The following is an 8,209-nucleotide window of genomic DNA, read 5'->3' on the forward strand; positions in this document are numbered from 1 at the left end:
ATCGCTTCCAATTGAAAAGGTGACAACACCACCACCTACTGTCCTGGAGTGTGAGGCCGGTGTTAAATATATATATTTATCTTACGTAGCCCTGTGTTTCAGCCTACCGTTCTGGAGGGTGAATTCATTCCACTTTGTGACAACAACAAAAAAAGGGGGGAGGATTGCCCTACCAACTACCTTACAATCATTAAAACATCACACTATTCCACTACTTGGCCCTATCCAGGCTGCAGAGGGGAGGATGGCTCATAATAATGTATGGAACAAATAGAATGTCATCAACACCATGGAAACAATGTTATTTTTTAATATGTTTATTTATTTCACCTTTATTTAACCAGGTAGGCAAGTTGAGAACAAGTTCTCATTTACAACTGCGACCTGGCCAAGAATAAAGCAAAGCAGTGTGACACAGACAACAACACAGAGTTACACATGGAATAAGCGATAAACAAGCCAATAACACAATAAACAAGTCAATGACACAGTAGAAAAAATTTAAGTCTATATACAGTGTGTGCAAAAGGCAATAAATAGTCCATAGGAGCGAAGAATTACAATTTAGCAGATTAACACTGGAGTAATAAATGAGCATATGATGATGTGCAAGTAGAAATACTGGTGTGCAAAAGAGCAGAAAAGTAAATAAAAACAGTATGGGGATGAGGTAGGTAGATTGGGTGGGCTATTTACAGATAGACTATGTACAGCTGCAGTGATCGGTTAGCTGCTCAGATAGCTGATGTTTAAAGTTGGTGAGGGAAATAAAAGTCTCCAGCTTCAGCGATTTTTGCAATTCGTTCCAGTCACTGGCAGCAGAGAACTGGAAGGAAAGGTGGCCAAATGAGGTGTTGGCTTTGGGGATGATCAGTGAGATATACCTGCTGGAACGTGTGCTACAGGTGGGTGTTACTATGGTGACCAGTGAGCTGAGATAAGGTGGAGCTTTACCTAGCTTAGACTTATAGATGACCTGGAGCCAGTAGGTCTGGCGATGAATATGTAGCGAGGGCCAGCCGACTAGAGCATACAGGTCGCAGTGGTGGGTGGTATAAGGTGATTTGGTAACAAAATGGATGGCACAGTGATAGACTGCATCCAGTTTGCTGAGTAGAGTGTTGGAGGCTATTTTGCAGATGACATCGCCGAAGTCGAGGATCGGTAGGATAGTCAGTTTTACTAGGGTAAGTTTGGCGGCGTGAGTGAAGGAGGCTTTGTTGCAAAATAGAAAGCCGATTCTAGATGTGATTTTGGATTGGAGATGTTTAATATGAGTCTGGAAGGAGAGTTTACAGTCTAGCCAGACACCTAGGTATTTAATAGTTGTCCACATATTCTAGGTCGGAACCATCCAGGGTGGTGATGCTAGTCGGGCGTGCGGGTGCGGGCAACGAACGGTTGAAAAGCATGCATTTGGTTTTACTAGCGTTTAAGAGCAGTTAGAGGCCACGGAAGGAGTGTTGTATGGCTTTGAAGCTCGTTTGGATGTTAGTTAGCACAGTGTCCAAGGAAGGGTCAGAAGTATACAGAATGGTGTCGTCTGCGTAGAGGTGCATCAGGAAATCTCCCGCAGCAAGAGCGACATCATTGATACATACAGAGAAAACAGTCGGCCCGAGAATTTAACCCTGTGGTACCCCCATAGAGACTGCTAGAAGTCCGGACAACATGCCCTCTGATTTGACACACTGAACTCTGTCTGCAAAGTAGTTGGTGAACCAGGTGAGGCAGTCATTAGAAAAACCATGGCTATTGAGTCTGCCGATGAGAGTACGGGGTGGGGGGGGGACGAGCTGTTGGCCGGGGTTGGAGTAGCCAGGAGGAAGGCATGGCCAGCCGTAGAGAAATGCTTAATGAAATGTTCGATTATCATGGATTTATCGGTGGTGACCGTGTTCCCTAGCCTCAGAGCAGTGGGCAGCTGGGAGGAGGTGCTCTTGTTCTCCATGGACTTTACAGTGTTCCAGAACTTTTTGGAGTTATTTTTGAACCATTCCATTGTAGATTTTGCTTTATGTTTTGGATCATTGTCTTGTTGGAAGACAAATCTCCGTCCCAGTCTCAGGTCTTTTGCAGACTCCATCAGGTTTTCTTCCAGAATGGTCCTGTATTTGGCTCCATCCATCTTCCCATCAATTTTAACCATCTTCCCTGTCCCTGCTGAAGAAAAGCAGGCCCAAACCATGATGCTGCCACCACCATGTTTGACAGTGGGGATGGTGTGTTCAGGGTGATGAGCTGTGTTGCTTTTACGCCAAACATAACATTTTGCATTGTTGCCAAAAAGTTCAATTTTGGTTTCATCTGACCAGAGCACCTTCTTCCACATGTTTGGTGTGTCTCCCAGGTGGCTTGTGGCAAACTTTAAACAACACTTTTTATGGATATCTTTAAGAAATGGCTTTCTTCTTGCCACTCTTCCATAAAGGCCAGATTTGTGCAATATACGACTGATTGTTGTCCTATGGACAGAGTCTCCCACCTCAGCTGTAGATCTCTGCAGTTCATCCAGAGTGATCATGGGCCTCTTGGCTGCATCTCTGATCAGTCTTCTCCTTGTATGAGCTGAAAGTTTAGAGGGACGGCCAGGTCTTGGTAGATTTGCAGTGGTCTGATACTCCTTCCATTTCAATATTATCGCTTGCACAGTGCTCCTTGGGATGTTTAAAGCTTGGAAAATCTTTTTGTATCCAAATCCGGCTTTAAACTTCTTCACAACAGTATCTCGGACCTGCCTGGTGTGTTCCTTGTTCTTCATTATGCTCTCTGCACTTTTAACGGACCTCTGAGACTATCACAGTGCAGGTGCATTTATACGGAGACTTGATTACACACAGGTGGATTGTATTTATCATCATTAGTCATTTAGGTCAACATTGGATCATTCAGAAGTCCTCACTGAACTTCTGGAGAGAGTTTGCTGCACTGAAAGTAAAGGGGCTGAAAAATTTTGCACGCCCAATTTTTCAGTTTTTGATTTGTTAAAAAAGTTTGAAATATCCAATAAATGTCGTTCCACTTCATGATTGTGTCCCACTTGTTGTTGATTCTTCACAAAAAAATACAGTTTTATATCTTTATGTTTGAAGCCTGAAATGTGGCAAAAGGTCGCAAAGTTCAAGGGGGCCGAATACTTTCGCAAGACACTGTAGATGTCCTAGCCTCCCTCTTTAAGGTAATACATTCGATGCAGTATTAGCCTTATATTTAGCTAATTTAATGCTGGGTTATGCGTAATAAGCTTCTAATTAATACGCACGCACCTGTGCTCCACTGGCCTCTCTTAGAAAATGCATAAAAAGCTAGATTAGAATAGCTTGTTGGACATCGTTTTTTAAATTGATTTTTTTAGCATGTCTTAAACCAATAGACTATTCAATGAGAGACGCAAAGCTCATTTTTTTGCTGAACGTTAAATACAGCAGCCAATAGAACTCACGGGTAGTTTGAGCGAAAGCAAGATGGCTGTAGGCTATAGCACTTATTAATTCAGACCCATAACCATTCAGATGGTGGTAGACTATAGCAGTTATTAATTCAGACCCATAACAATTCAGATGGCGGTAGACTATAGCACTTATTAATTCAGACCCATAACCATTCAGATGGCGGTAGGCTATAGCAGTTATTAATTCAGACCCATTACCATTCAGACCCATAACCATTCAGATGTTGGTAGGCTATAGCAGTTATTAATTCAGACCCATAACCACTCAGATGGTGGTAGACTATAACAGTTATTAATTCAGACCCATAACCATGCAGATGGTGGTAGGCTATAGCACTTATTAATTCAGACCCATAACCATTCAGATGGTGGTAGACTATAACAGTTATTAATTCAGACCCATAACCATTCAGATGGTGGTAGACTATAACAGTTATTAATTCAGACCCATAACCATTCAGATGGTGGTAGACTATAACAGTTATTAATTCAGACCCATAACCATTCCATCTTCACATCTTCTGTCGTTCTGCCCCTGAACAGGCAGTTAACCCACTGTTCCTAGGCCGTCATTGAAAATAAGAATTTGTTCTTAACTGACTTGCCAAGTTAAATTAAGGTAAAATAAATAAAAAATAAATCAAATATAGAGAAGTGAAAGCCTTCAGCATCTAATTCTAGTCCTGTTTCATTCTAAGATGTCATTATCATTTAAATGTTGAAAGCGAGGTAGGAATGAAGCAACAATAGACAGATTGAGGAGGTAGGCTAATAACATAAGGGGAAATATTATGAAAGGTAATGTATGTGGGGCGGCAGGTAGTGCAGCCTAGTGGTAAGAGCGTTGGGCCAGTAACCGAAAGGTTGCCAGATCGATTCCCCCGAGCTGACAAGGTAAAAATGTGTCAGTTAACCCACTGTTCCCCGGTAGGCCGTCATTGAAAATAAGAATGGGTTCTAAACTGACTTGCCCAGTTTAAAAAAAAAAATGTGTCAACCTACTAATTATACAAATAAACCCTATTATATTTAAAAATGTAAATCAAATTCGCTAGCTAATACAGTGGGGAGAACAAGTATTTTTTATGCTAATTATTACTTAAAAATCATACAATTTGATTATCTGGATTTTAGTTTTAGATTCCGTCTCTCAGAGTTGAAGTGTACCTATGATAAAAATTACAGACCTCTACATGCTTTGTAAGTAGGAAAACCTGCAAAATCGGCAGTGTATCAAATACTTGTTCTCCCCACTGTACTTGTAACTTTGTAGGCCGCATGTGCTGCACCAGAAACGCATGTTCTCTTCTCAGAAACGCAGGTCCCAGCTCTTATGCACCTGTACTGACCTCGCCTTCTGGATGGTAGCGGTGTGAACAGGCAGTGGCTCGGGTGGTTGTTGTCCTTGATGATCTTTTGGCCATCCTGTGCTGTAGGTGTCCTGAAGGGGAGATAGTTTGCCCCCAGAGATGCGTTGTGCTGACCGCAATTATGGGCAATGCAGTTGCCGTACCAGGCTGTAATGCAGTCCGACAGGATACTCTCAATTGTGCATCTGTAGAAGTTTGTGAGGGTTTTAGGTGACAAGCCAAATTTCTTCAGACTCCTGAGGTTGAAGAGGTGCTGTTGTGCCTTCTTCACCACACTGTCTGTGTGGGTGGACTATTTCAGTTTGTCTGTGATGTGTACGCCTGTCGGGAAGTCCAGGACCCAATTGCACAGGGCAGGCTTGAGACCCAGGGCCTCACGCTTAATGATGAGCTTGGAGGGTACTATGGTGTTGAATAATGAGCTGTAGTCAATGAACAGCATTCTTACATAGGTATTCCTTTTGTCCAGATGGGATAGGGCAGTGTGCAGTGCGATGGTGATTGCATCGTCTGTGGACCTATTGGGACGGTATGCAAATTGAAGTGGGTCTAGGGTGACCGGTAAGGTAGAGGTGATATGATCCTTGACTAGTTTCTCATATCACTTCATGATGACGGAAGTGAGTGGTACGGGGCGGTAGTCATTTAGTTCAGTTACCTTTGCCTTCTTGGGTACAGGAACAATGATGGCCATATTGAAGCATGTGGGGACAGCAGACTGGAATAGGGAGAGAATATGAATATGAAATTGAATATGTCCGTAAACACACCAGCCAGTTGGTCTGCGCAAGATCTGAGGACGCGGCTAGGGATGCCGTCTGGGCCGGCAGCCTTGCGAGGGTTAACACGTTTAAATGGCTTACTCACGTTGGCCACAGAGAAGGAGAGCCCACAGTCCCTGGTAGCGGGCTGCGTCGGTGGCACTGTATTATCCTCAAAGCGGGCAAAGAAGGTGTTTAGTTTGTCTGGAATCAAGACGTCGGTGTCCGTGATGTGGCTGGTTTTCTTTTTGTAGTCCTTGATTGTCTGTAGACCCTGCCACATACGTCTCATGTCTGAGCCATTGAGTTGTGACTCCACTTTGTCTCCATACCCACATTTCGCTTGTATGATTGCCTTGCGGAGGGAATAATTACATTGTTTGTATTCACCCATATTCCCAGTCACCTTTCCATGTTTAAATGTGGTGGTTCGCGCTTTCAGTTATGCCCGAATTCCGCCATCTATCCACGGTTTCTGGTTAGGGTAGGTGTGCTACAATCAATATGCTGATAGAATTTAGGTAGCCTTGTTCTCAAATTTGCTTTGTTAAAATCCCCAGCTATAATAAATGCAGCCTCAGGATATATAGTTTCCAGTTTGCATAAAGTACAGTGAAGTTCCTTGAGAGCCGTCGTGGTATCGGCGTGAGGGGGGATATACGCGGCTGTGACAATAACCAACTAAAATTCTCTTGGGAGATAATACGGTCGGCATTTGGTTGTGAGGAATTCTAGGTCAAGTGAACAAAAGTTATTGAGTTCCTGTATGTTGTTACAATTACACCATGAGTCGTTAATCATGAAACATACACCCTCAACCCTTCTTCTTCCCGGAGAGATGTTTATTTCTGTTGGCGCAATGCACAAGAGCTACAACGCTACAACAGTGCTGCTCAGTGACATCCACAGAACACAGCTGTGAAGAGTTTACACAAATATTAGCGTTGTAACTCTTATTGAAGGACTTTAACTGTTGGAAATTAACTCCCCAGTCAGTCTATTGTGCGTATTGGACATTTATATTTGTATTTATTAGGGATCTCCATTAGGTGCTGTACTCCACCCAAATACAATGCTTTTATTTTTTTAAAAATATTTAGTATTAGCTTATTACTTGCCACCAATCATGAAACAGACTACAGCTCTTTGCTAATTGTTGCAGTGCTTTCACTTGCTGTGGACGCTGACATGTATAATGTTGAGTCATCAGCATACATAGACACAAAGGCTTTAGTCAGAGCCAGTGGCAGGTCATTAGCAATGTTCCCTCAAAAAGAGGTGGGCAATGAGCAAATGTAATGTCTGCTGAGCCACACACTTGAACGTTTTTGAAAGTTCTGTGGAGCTTCTGGCGCATGCTTACTGTGATCACTGAGGCTGTCCCCGCTTTAGGTTACAGTTATAACAGGGGCCAAGTGGGATACTGTGTCTGTTTGATCATAATGTAGGCCTACCAGAGTGGCCTACCATCAAAAACAATGAATAAAACATGGAAATAGCTGTTCTATCATTCAGCCTACAGTAGTAGCCAATGTGTGGTGTTCAATGTAGGTCTACATTCCATGAGACGGAAACATGTAGGGATTGACATTAACCATCTTATCCTTCAGACAAGGAGTTGCTGACAATGTCTCAAATATCAAATATTTTTTTATTTGTTTGACACTTTTTTGGTTACTACATGATTCCACATGTCCTACTTCATAGTTTGAATGTCTTCACTATTATTCTACAATGTAGAACATAGTAAAAAAAATAAAGAAAAACCCTTGAATGAGTAGGTTGGCTTAGTTTCATAGTGAGGAGCCTATAAAACATATTTTGTAAACATATCGCCTTCAAGTAGCTGCAGTTGCTTCTCACCGACTTGCACCATGCAGCCATCACCTAAACTGTGGGAGGCACTATTTGTAAACCAATCGTTATGGTGTTTTTGTTTGACTCACACGAATGTGGCCAAAGACATGCCTGAAACAGACCAACTTTTCACTTTATGTTTTCAGTTAGTGAGTATGTGATATGGGCGTATATCATTAGATTTTAGCATTTTTACAGAAATACTTTTAAAAAAAACTTACCTAACGCTAACCTTACCCTAACCTTAACCTTAACCTTAACCTTTTAAACGTCAACTTCAATGGAGTAGGGACGTCCCAAGGATTCCGAATTGCACAAGCCCTGTTTATTGAGTCCATTGAGAAAGAGTACGTTCAAACGTAACGTCGCAAAGACACGCTCTCTCATACACGTTACCGTAAATTGCTTACAAATGTGACATTTTAATATTGTTATTACACAACGTTATGGATATGTTTTGATTAAGTCAAATTAAATTAACTGAAGGAGAAAACAAGTAAAACAGCAACACCAATAGAAACGGAAGAGGTGCTTTCACAAAGGTGAATTCGTTCCCTTTAAAAAATATATTTTGGTTAAATAATTAATAATTCATACTAATACAACAATGCATTCCTGAGGGAACCTGTTTTGCAAAATATTTTCAAAAGAACCCTCATGCGGTACCTTTTATATGACTGACAGAAGCTCTGGCCATAGCTAATGATGCTCTACTGGGAACCATCCAATCATAGGACAAGAGGGGCGGAATAAACTTTCATAAGCGGTGG

Source organism: Oncorhynchus tshawytscha, linkage group LG33, assembly GCF_018296145.1.
Source record: "Oncorhynchus tshawytscha isolate Ot180627B linkage group LG33, Otsh_v2.0, whole genome shotgun sequence".
Classification (NCBI taxonomy): domain Eukaryota; kingdom Metazoa; phylum Chordata; class Actinopteri; order Salmoniformes; family Salmonidae; genus Oncorhynchus; species Oncorhynchus tshawytscha.